Below are 12,595 nucleotides of genomic sequence, written 5' to 3'. Positions count from 1 at the left end.
GTCTGCAACAGGCCTGACACTTGATGATGATGATGATGATGATGATGATGATGATGATGATGATGATGATGATGATGATGATGATATCCATCTGAATATTGAACTTCTAATTGTCAACATCCGGAATCAAGTAAAACTTTTTTTTTAACTTTAGAATTTGTATCGTGTCATATCCACTAGATGTGCTCAAAGCGCCTTACAAGGGGTCCCTAGCCAACAGTGCAGAATAAAGAGGCTCCTCCTTTTTATTTTGCGGCTAAAAGCAACATTTAGCATGAAGGACGAGACTTTTAGAACAATATATTTAAGTAAAAATCAATGAACAACTGCGTGTCGTTAGAGACTGAACAACTTAGTATTTTGCAGTTTAACATAACTTTTCTAAAGGATGTTGAGCCTGTTCAGAGAACAGATCAGACGGGTGGAAATGTTTGCATGAATCTGGCGCCTGTGATGTGTCCTTGGGTACGGCACCACACTCTAATAACCCTACTCGATTGACTTCTTGGCTCAGACATCGTGCTGGTATAAAAAAGACGCCTTGAGAATACATGATCTGTGTGGCATCCAAACTTGGTTTGGAGATAATGAAACTTTGTAAAGCTCAATGAGTATGGAAAACTTCTTGAAAAACCGCTATATTACCTTCTTGACTTGATCCTATTTGTTCTTCATGGAATAAGCGTTAGTAAAATTCTACCAAACGTCCATGTCTTGGGCAAACCAATCCAAATGATTCATCGTCACGTCAGCCTTTTTCATGTCCTCCTCAATCGTCCATTTGACTCTTTCATGTCCTCCTCCATCGTCCGTTTGACTCTTTCAAATCCTCCTCAAACGTCCGTTTCATTCTTTCATATCCATTTCAAAGTTCCAAGCGCTATTTGAGACCTACTCCGTCTATCAGATATTGTCAGAATCAAACACGATTCAGGACTCACTGGATTCTAGAACGCCGAATTCCAGCACCCTCCACAATGCGTCATGCTGGAGCTGGGTGACTGGATTTTATAATATTATAAAGCCGTTACCTACCAAGATTTCGGCAAGCTCGGATTCTAGCACGCTTTTTGGCTGCCCCCGAACATGTGCTAGAGAAATAGAGAAATGTCATCAAAAGAGTAATGGTTATAAATATTGTTATTCAAATTGTGTTATTGCATGAAATAATATGCAATTTTAAAAATTTCTTTCAGGCAAAATAACCCAATAATAATCCAATAAATCCAATTTAAAATGACAATCCAAAAACGTCAAAATGAATCCAAAAATAGGCGATTTGGATTAAAATAACCCAACCTGGCAACCGTGCTCTAGAAAGCCACGTACTAAAATATTTGGCGGGAGAAATCGCCCTTCGAATATAATATATCGATTTAAATTACCTTTGCGAGGTCCCACGTTTCAGAGGGTTTTTTCTCTCCATGAATAGGGTCATTTAAATCGATTGATATTTGGATGTTGAATGTATCATAATATCTGATTTTGCAGTGAGGGTCCATCCACTGGGCGGGGTTCCTGACCTCCCATAGTGGGCAGGGGGGTACATGCTGTGTCTTCTATCCCCTTATATCTGTTTTCCAACATGGTTTCTGTCTTTGTCTTGGAATGAGATTACTTGGTTTTGTCCTGGTCCTGGCCGGATCCCCTGGCTGGGAGGAAACAGTCGAATGTATAGTTAGTTTTGGGAGATGATATTTTTTTCATTGTAAATCATCTCTCTGTTACGCACTGTATTCTGCTTTCTTTATTTTATATATGATTTGTAAAACATTTGAGTGTGTTCCTCTTAGCAGGGACCTGTGCTTGTGTCTGGATGAGACTTTTAGTGATCTCAAACTAAGTACTTTGATAGAGTGCTTTTGGAATAGACACCTGTTTCTTATTTGAACCAGTTCCCCTTTGTCTTCCCTTTTCTTGGATGCTTTATTGTAATTCTAGAACTTTTATTATCCCATTTTCTTCCTTTTTACTGGCGCTGATATGACCTTAATGTGTTGCAAGCGCCGTAAAACCCTTAAAAGCAAAAAAAAAAAAAAAAAAAAGCAGGGTCCAGATAGTATGTCCTCAGCTTTCCTCATTAATGTTGGGTTGTTCATCCTTGCCCATTATAAATGATATGCTCATTATATATTCATTCAATAAGTACCACATTAGCCATGACACCGGGAAATACATACATCATGCTGATGGCCTCAGTAAACATTATATTTAGTACAATACCATTATCCATGGCAACCATTATCAATACGAGGTTGAGGAATGTTACATTGCATTGATAAAACATTTTTAGTCAGAACAATTTTGTTTCAAATAGAGAGCTTATCCCCCACTCCCCTTCCCCCAATATATATATATATATATATATATATATATATATATATATATATATATATATATATATATATATTATATTATATTATTTATATATATATATATATATATATATATATATATATATATATATATATATATATATATTCTTTTTAACGTGTCAAAATAAGAATTTTCTTTAGAATTTTCAGATTAGCCTATTATTACAATTTATTGCCAAACTGAAGGTCATTTAAGTCTATCGATATATTATGATATATTAACAGTTTTCTTGTCTATTCTTAAATTGTGTTTTGTGAGAAATCGGCCGAATGGAGTAATAAGCCATAAAGTATCTGATCAGAGTCTCCTGTGGCAGCGAGTGGCCGAACTACGTGGGTCATCCCTTGTCTTTTAGATTACTTCCGTATTCACTCCCCTTTAGTATCCAATTCGCTAATACGAGTACTTGATTCTGCTTCGGTGTCTAAGACTTGATAACATAATCAGCTCTCCTAATCTAGATTTGTAAGGTAAGATGGAGAATCTGGGATGGGGAATACATGTTGTTCGCGAGACGTATGACCCCCCCCCCTCTCTCTCTCTCTCTCTCTCTCTCTCTCTCTCTCTCTCTCTCTCTCTCTCTCATAAATTGACTGGCACTGAACGTAAGTTTTGATACACCCCCCCCCTCCATCCCGCCACGGTTTGTTTCCGTTGCCTTACAACAGTTTCGACTCGTGTCAGTAGGGATATTCAAGTCAGGCATATTGAATTTGGAGACATTGTTTTTGGCCAATATTTCGTGGGGGTTCCCCATTCGTTCGCTTTGAATAGCTCAACTTCCCAGCTCTTCCTAACTCTGAACTTCATCTATACATTCGACGTCTGCTCTAAGCAGAGATAAAAAATTCATAAAACGATTCACCCCCCTCCCCTACCCCCCCCCCCCCACATCATAAATTAAAAAAAAAATAATAATCACCTTCCCTTTACTGAGGCAATGGTGGGGCGTTTGTCAAGAAATCAAAGAGTATATGATTCCTTCCCCAGTGGAGAAATACTTTTGGTATGTTCTTCCTATTTTGCCTGGCACGGTAGCAAACACTTCTTTACAGATTTTGTTTTTTCTGCTTAGGCGTCTATTCTCAAATAATAATTCATTATTTTTTAAAATATGAATCATTAGAGACTCGTTTTCTTCATGGCTTTTTAACTGTTTGGTTGAAAAGAAAAAGAAAACGTCGGAAATAGAGTTAGTGGCTCAACTTTTGTACTGTGACGGGAACATAGGCACTGAGTCCCAACTATTGGACATCTCTGTTGCTTAACAGATCGATTTATATATATATATATATCATACAGAGACAACGCTGTGAACTACCACGTATTCATATTACACCAGAGCACGATGAGAGAATGTGAGTAAAGAGCCTTTTCCAAAGGACTCAACTCTGCGCCGCTCAAAGCGGGGCTCTAACCCAGGACCTTCCGATCCGAATTCAAGTGTTGTACTACAAGACCGCATAAACTTTTTGACCGCTTGACAAAAGTTTCACCATTGGCCCAGTCGAGGGATGTTGATTTCTTTATGAGTTGAATCATTTACGTATTTTTCACTACTGCTTAGAGCAGACTGTCGGAGGAACAGTTGATGTTCAGAATTGGGTAGGCTCTGGCAAATCTGTTCGCAATCAGATTTGAAGTCAGATTCCCAGTGGTAGAAACCTGATTTTTTTTTCCCCTGTCGTATTTGACAAGTCGTCTCTAAACGGTTTTATGTTGGCTAAACCTGTTGCTTAAGATTGAAAATTCGGCTTAAACTGTAAAATGTGAGTGGAAATTGAACATTGAAAAAAATGGTATTATGTCGGGATGGACGTGTACTTATATGCAGGTCTGATAACCCAATTCATTATGGGCTCAATGTTGTAATGGAAATCTAAAAAAAATGACGCAAAATATTGTCCATTGCAACAATGTTTAACTAGGCCCGTAATTGCATTCGGATGTAACGTTGGTCAAACAAAATGCTATAAGAATTTGAAAAACAGCAGTGCGTGAAACAGCATAAGAAAAAATCACTCCACTCTGCTTCATGTGCTGACACTGTTTCATACAATACTTTTCATAATTTTATCTTACACCAGTGCCTGCTCCCAAATTTGTCACTGGCAAAGGATTACAGAGAAATGAATAGGAGTAAGGCATGCGGACAGCATGTGCTTTTTGTTAATTCCGTTATAGCAAAGTAGTAAAATTAAAAACAAATAAATGTCAAAAGAAAAAGAAAAAAAATTGAATGTATAAACAAAATACATAAAGAAGTTTACGACTATAATATGTGGAAGATCAAAACCTGTAAATTATGAGAGAGAGAGAGAGAGAGAGAGAGAGAGAGAGAGAGAGAGAGAAAGAGAGAGAGAGAAGAGAGCGGGGTGGAAGAGAGAGGAGGGGAGAGAGGGAGAGAGAGAGAGGAGACAGATAGGGAGAGGGAGAGAGAGAGAGGGGGGTGAGGAAGAGAGAGGGATGGGAGACAGAGAGAGGAAGAGAAAGGGAGAGGGGAAGAGAGGGAGAGGGAGAGAGAGAGAGAGAGAGAGAGAGAGAGAGAGAGAGAGAGAGAGAGAGAGAGAGAGAAAGCAAAACAAATTAAATTGCGCGAAATTCAGTACAAAAAGGTATAGGCCTACTTTTTAAAAGTGAACAAAATTAAATTTAAGCAAGTCATAAAAGAATAGTTTCGATTCTGGGAAGTGAAATTAAAACATGGTTTATGTTGTATTTATCTCATAAATCTGTCGACCTTACATAACAATAAACATGAGATTTGCAAATTGGGCGACAGCAATGCAGTTAAAATCAGGCAAATAATTTTTGTATCCACCCTTTGGGATAATAATGCTCTAAGTCAAAGGTAAGATAAGATAAGATGAACTTTATTTATCCACTTCTGGAAATTTACATTGGTTATTGCCATAGAATTATTGAATTTCAGAAAATAATTAATCAAATTAATAATAAAAAGGATATACAATGACACAGAAGGTAAAAAGCATTTTTAAAATCTCTCCTAACTCCCAAATTCTCTCGCTCTCTCTCTCTCTCTCTCTCTCTCTCTCTCTCTCTCTATCTATCTATCTATCTATCTCTCTCTCTCTCACACACACACACACATACACACACACATACACACAAACCCATTCCTTCACACACACATACACACACATATACATACACACATAACCAAATTGTCTTCTTCTCTTGTACCACCCTTATTTCGTACTTTTAAAACCTCTATTATTATATTCACACCCACTGTACACCAATCCTGTCCTTGATCTCCATCTTAATGCCTCTTTGAGAAAGTCTCCTAGAGGTAGAAGGTACAAAGGAAATTTTTTAATGTTCTGTTCTGGATTTTAAACTTATCTGACTGATCCACCTGACGTTTTATATTCTAAAAATAGAGGATGTTGCTTATCTTTCAAGATGTTTAAAAAGTTTTTAAAAGGAATGTTCTTCATAGGGTATTTTGTATAGGCAGCTCTTCTTACAAATTTCTCTATTTTTCTCTTTCCCCCATGGCCTCACCCCAGCAACTAATTCCAAATGTTATAACACTTTGACCCTCTTGACAAATAGAACATCTTAAGGATTTCTTTGAAACGTGAAAAGAATTTAGTTTTGTAAGGAAAAAGTAATAAATTTACATGCAAATGCCAGTTGAACAGTGTAACATAGTCAACACTATTTTGTCCTACATTATATCGAGTTTAGAAAACCGAAGTCGATTCCTCGATAAGAAATTGTGCCATTTTGCTGGATAGCTCTGGTTTGTAAGCAAATATCTTTCCAAGACTATTCCAGACATGCTCGGTAAATAAAACGCCGTGTAAATTTCAAGACTGCGGTAAAAGCTAGTATTTGTTTGACTCTCAAGATTTCTTTACAAATGAGGGCTTGATGTGTTTTTGTGTCAGTTTTCTTGACCAGTTAACTGCCGCACTCTGCAAAACTCATATTTGAAATTTTGGCCAGAAAATTCGTCCTTCAAATATCGATTGATTTAAATTATCCTAATCGTGGCAAAAACACTTAAACCTGGGACTTCGCGAAGCCACATTGTTGTTATGGATAATATTTTGCGTTGGTTGTCGATCGCGGGTGTTTGATTAAACTCTGGTGTTATGTAGTAGGCCTATTATCATCAAAATCCAGATTATTAACATCTCATCTGTAAACACGCATTGCCTTGTAACGTTACTCTAGGGCCAAGATAAAGGCTCCTATTTGGCAGTTTGACTACATATTAATATTAATGCTGTCGAGATGAATACTAACCAGTCCAGTCCGTCTTGGCAGAGACCACATTTCTTGATGTTCTCTTGATGTTCTCTTATCATCATTTCTTTATACCCACGAGTGATGAGTGGTAAGGATAAAAACAAACAAACTTGAGCTTTTATACAGAACAATATCCACTAAATGTGCTCAAAGCGATTTACAACGGGTTCCTAGCCAACAGCAACACTTAAACATTTAAGGCGAGACATAACGACATCTAGGCGATTGTATATTTTTTTTTCAACAAAGACAACGCTGTTAATGGCGAGGTAAATTTACACTTGAGTATGGTGAAAGAATGTGAATAACGAACCTTTTCCAATGACTCAACGTTGCACCTCTAAGAACGGGACTCAACCTCTGGACCTTCCGATCCGAGTGTCATACCACAAGACCACATAGCCGCATGATAAAGTAAGTAAATGCGACTAATACAAATAGGGACAATCTACATCAAATTTCATTTATTTTGTGTTGATCCCTCTTATTTAAGTCGCAACTATTCAGCCAACCAACCACTAGTGGGTGAACAGGGGTGTCAGAAAAAAAAATATCGACTGCACCTGGGATTTGTTTGTGAAGCAAGTGCCCTACCAACTGAGCTATCGAGACCCCTCTTTAAGTTTAGAGACGTTTTTTTCAGTTGTGATTTTTTTCCTTTCCTTTTTTTCGGTTTAAAAAAATTTTTTTTTTTGTTTTTTGTTTTTTGTTTTTTATTTTTGTTGTTGTTGATAAGATAAGGACAGTCTTGTGAAATATAACAAAATCCTTCTGTTTTCTTTGATATTTAAACCCACGGCAAATCCAATAAATCAATTAACTTCTATACGGCAGGCACGCCTCTGTACTAATAAAAATACAAATAGACTTCACAACAAAAACAAACAAATAAATAATTGATAATTATCTTCAACCGAATATCAGAAATTTCGTGATTTAGTCCTGAATTTCCATAACGAGGGATTTTCCCATAAGATTACTATCGTCAGAGAGTTGATAAACATAGATTCGTGCAATAACATCATATCAAAGTCGTCGTTGTCGCCATCATCTTCTTGATTATCGTCACCATTGTCATTTACATAATTTTCACCATTATTTTTTTTAATCCCCAAAACACCCTCTAAAACTATCAATATTCAGGTTTAATCAATCATTTTATTATTTCAAAGGCAAGAATCGAACTCATCTTTTTGCCGCAAGACAATGCTACGGTTTGAGTTATGATGTGATTTTCACTTTTTCGGATTTTTTCTTTCTTTTGACTCCATATGATCTAAAGCAAAGATTTTTGTCTTTCCTTTGATTTTGATTTTTTTTAAAAAATTGTCTTTGGTCTGTGTGTGAGTGTTTTTTTGTTTTGTTTTTTGTTTTGTTTTGTTTTTTCCCCCCGTTTTTTAGGTTTTTTTTGTTTTTTTGTTTTTTTTTTGGGGGGGGGGGGTGCTTTGTTTTATTTCGTTCTTTTGTTTTTAATGGCTCTTGTAAAAGCAAGGACCATGTGACCTGTGTTATGCTGCATTCAAATGACTTGTTTATAAGTAGGTACTCTCGGGTCTACTAATTTAGGTGTTTATGTTACTCTCTCTCTCTCTCTCTCTCTCTCTCTCTCTCTCTCTCTCTCTCTCTCTCTCTATCTATCTATCTATCTATCTATCTATCTATCTATCTATCTATCTATCTATCTATCTACTTTGTTGTGGGTAAGAATGCAAAAGTAGGTAAACACCCCCACCCCGTCCCCCACCCCCTTCTCCATCTACCCGTAATGACCTTGTTTCCAAATACTAACCGAAAATGCAAGAAAGGTATAGAGACCAAAAGAGAAATTGGAAAGATTAGTTGATATGCGAGGTAGATAGATAGATAGATAGATAGATAGATAGATAGAGGTGTGTGTGTGTGTGTGTGTGTGTGTGTGTGTGAGAGAGAGAGAGAGAGAGAGAGAGAGAGAGAGAGAGAGAGAGAGAGAGAGAGAGAGAGAGAGAGATGGAGAATTCATTTGAGGAGAGAAAAAAAAATGTGGACTTTTATATAGAGCAAAATCTACTAAACGTACTCAAAGCGCTTTACAAGTTGTCCCTAGCCAACAGCAACTCTTGATATGTAGGACGAAACATGAGGCTTGCTAGGCGATATTACATTTTTTTTCGGACAGAGACAATGCTGTTAACGGCCAGATACTTATTTTACACATGAGTACGGTGAGAGAATGTGAGTAAAGCGCCTTTTCCAAGGACTCTACTCTACTCCGCTCGGGACTCGAACCCATGACCTTCCGATCCGAAGGCGAGTGTCATACCACTAGACCACATAGCCGCAAGAGATGAAAGATGACCTTAACCCGGGTTCGCAGGAAGATTATTGTTATATCCCTTTGTCTCATACTTGAGATCATGGGGATAAGATGAGGCGAGAACACAGAAGGGGGAAAATCGAGATAAAACAACTTGCAGAGTTATGTCCGTATTGATTAACTCCCTTGAGTTTAAAAAAAAAAAAAATAAATAGAATGTTCATTGTGCAGGACCGCGCAAGTTTTCCAAAATGATATCAGGTTTGTAGGGTTTTTAGAAATGTAAACATCATCTAATTTTGTGTTTTCCTCCATGTATTTACGTAAGTCGTCTGACCTTTCTTTTCAGGCTCCGTGAACAATTTTTGATGATTGGTATTAGCAGTACCAGGTAGTGATCATTTTTCAACAATTACACGATACATTTATTAAATAACTTATGGACCAGGCACAAATAAAATTAAGACGATAAAACGTATTTACTTATCACTTAGTTCCTGTACTTGCCTATCATTTATCCCCGAAACACGAACATCCAAAACAGGTTTCTATTTTTTTCTTCTTGAAAAACAACACCACCAACAAAAAAAACAAAACAAAACAAAACAAAACAAAAAAACAAAAAAACAAAAACAAAAATAAAACAAACAAACAACAAAAACAAAAACAAACAAACAAACAAACAAACAAAAAACAAAAAAAACAACAACAAACTGTTGTCTCTCTGACTTCTCCTTGCCCGTCACTTAAAAAGTGACGAGTTCGAATCCTTGGTTGATTGGTCAAGAGGAGGTCAGAAAACCTAACAATCGGAAAGGGAACGGGAGGGGGGGGGTGTAATTGGTCAACACTGGACTCAATCGGTTACATCCCTAGCATAGGATGATGTGAAATAACAGGAAATCATGTAGTACCACGTTTGTCAATCAACGCAGAGAACGCCGCTCCACATTGAGGACTTGGAAACGCCCACCAGCCCAGTCAACCAACACCAATACCTTATGACTCGGCTTGTTTTTCCTCTAAGTGAGCATAAAAGCTCTGCCACTTAAAATATCAAAACTATGTAAGTCGATGGTAAACTCAACTAAATGGTCTGGGCGTAAATCAAAAGTAAAACATCGGATATACCAGATTAAATAGACAATAATAAACTAATTCACGACCCAAGATAATAGCCAATACATAAAACAACAAGTTTACTTTTGTATTGTTCTTATTCATCACTCAAAATTACCTCTGATATAGCTAATATCTTTTCGGAAATGAATAACATCACCAAAAAAAAAAGAAAAAAAAAACAGAAAAAAAACTAAAACTTATATTTATCTTGAATTAAAACAAAGCTGCAGGCAAGGATTATTTTTTTCTTTCTTTAAATGAATGGACATCCTTGAAATGTAACAATCACTGCTCTTTCACGCACCACTATCTTAGGGCACAATACCACTGAAAACTAATGTAGGTTCCACCGTTTACTTTTAAACGGGAGATAAGTCAAATATTGACAAATAAAAACCAGTCTCTTTACAGTCAATAACGTGTAAACTAAAGCATGATATACATAGTAATGTAATGGATTATTTAGAATGTTCAAAATACCCAATACCACCAAACATGGCTTTAGACAAAAATAAATCAGTGAATCGCAGCTTGTACATTTTATTTAACGCCAATAGTCAAGACTAAAAATCTCTAAATATTTCTAAAACTTATGACGCAGTAAACTAGAAAGGCTTAATTTAAAAAAATATAATTTAAATTGTACGGAATTTCTTATCGAGTAGTTTATTGGATTAAATTGTTTCTTTCAAATAGGACCCAGGAGTATTAATAATTGGAACAAAGTCATAAGAAATACCGTTAAGATGAGGAGTGCATCAGGGAATCGTTTTAAGACCATCATTTTTTTCTCTAACTTATAACAGCAACATTGGTAAACATTGGATTTTAGGAACAAGGCTAAGATTACTCGCAAATAACAGTATCTTTTATTGATACATACACACAGGAAACGATAACAAATTTGACAGAAAGACCTCGATATTTTGTAATTGTGGGAAAATTAATGGATAATGGAATTTATCCAGACAAGTACCAAGTTTTGAAATTACAAATAAAACTAAACAAATGAAACACGTAATATACTTGATATTGATATCAAACTCCAATGGACAGAACAATAATATTATAAAAATGTATGTGCATGTAAAAAGACAGCTTGTTATGATTTTTCAAATATTATATATAGCACATTAAGCTACCCAGAATCAATTTTAAAAAACAAAACAAAACAAAACAAACAAAAAACCTTTGTTAAAATTATGCTATGCGATTTTTCAAATATAACACATAAAGCTACCCAGAATCAATAATAACTTTTTTAAAAAACCTTTGTTAAAACCAATTGATACTATGCGTCCGCTTAAAAAGCTCACAACACCCGCCAGCCGAATAAAACGCACCAACACACAAAACTATGTGTAACCTTAAACGATTATAGTTTGATTGATACAATTTAGTGAGAACAATTCATCAAAAAGTCTGACTAAAAACAATAACAAAGAGCTGATTGATGTCAATTTCATTCCATCTATACAAGACCTTGGTTGTTCAGTTTCACAAAGGAACGCAATGGATAAAAAAAATGCTGCTCAAACTAACATTGATTCAATCTAGACACGTCTAGATAAAAAGAATGAGGATTGTAAAGAATTAGGTGAGCAGGGTTGGGTAAGCCGTAATGAGCTAATTCGATCCAACTTTAATTGGACAATATGTGATTTTAAGCAAAACCTTGGTAATTTCCATTAAAATAAATGAAATAAGATAATAGATAGGTAGTCAATTAAAATAAATATAGATCTATTAGGTAAAATTCTCACAGCTGGTGAACATGTATCAACGCACTACGTGTAGCGTTGAATGTTTATAGTCTAACTGAGATAATCTAGAAAGAACTGTTCATCATATTGGCTGTCTAAAAACAATAACAAAGAGCTGAGTGACGTCAACTCGGAATAGATGCGGAAAGAGTGCATGTATAATACGTGCATTGGAGACTGTCCGTCTCGGCCCAATAGCGTAATAAAAAGTTTTGCAATTTACTTCAAATCTATCTGACCAACCAGTAAAATAATCCTTACTGGAGACCAAAGCTGGGTAGTAATTGATATTATACAATATTGAATAGACTATAGAGCAGTATAATTAGGTGCCCCAAACGTAAACAAAGGTCTAGAAGCACATGGCAAACCACATGTTCCTGTCTTGACAGCTCAAGTTCCAATGTAAATTATAGAAAAAAATAACCTTTAAAATTTGGCTGCTAGGTGGCAAAAGAAACACATATTCATAAATACTAGATCATGCATCAAATAATGTCTAGATATGGATATTTTATGGAACAAAAGGTAAAATTTTCTAAAATTTATCAAAAGTTACAGTCTATCTATTTTTAGACCAGAGCAAATTATTGCGCTGGTGTGAACAAAACGAGAATTATTCGGAGCCTGATTTTCATAATAATTTAGCCTTATATTATTATTTCTGCAACTGTTAGATTTTATGTAAACATATTTTCAATACTGAAAGTGTATTGCCTACAACTCAAACTACAAAATTGGGAGACCTATATTGTGCGTA

This window comes from Berghia stephanieae, chromosome 1 (genome assembly GCF_034508935.2).
Source record: "Berghia stephanieae isolate SIO BIC M18660-M18661 chromosome 1, UCSD_Bste_1.3, whole genome shotgun sequence".
Lineage (NCBI taxonomy): Eukaryota > Metazoa > Mollusca > Gastropoda > Nudibranchia > Aeolidiidae > Berghia > Berghia stephanieae.
This window is presented reverse-complemented; position numbering follows the sequence as displayed.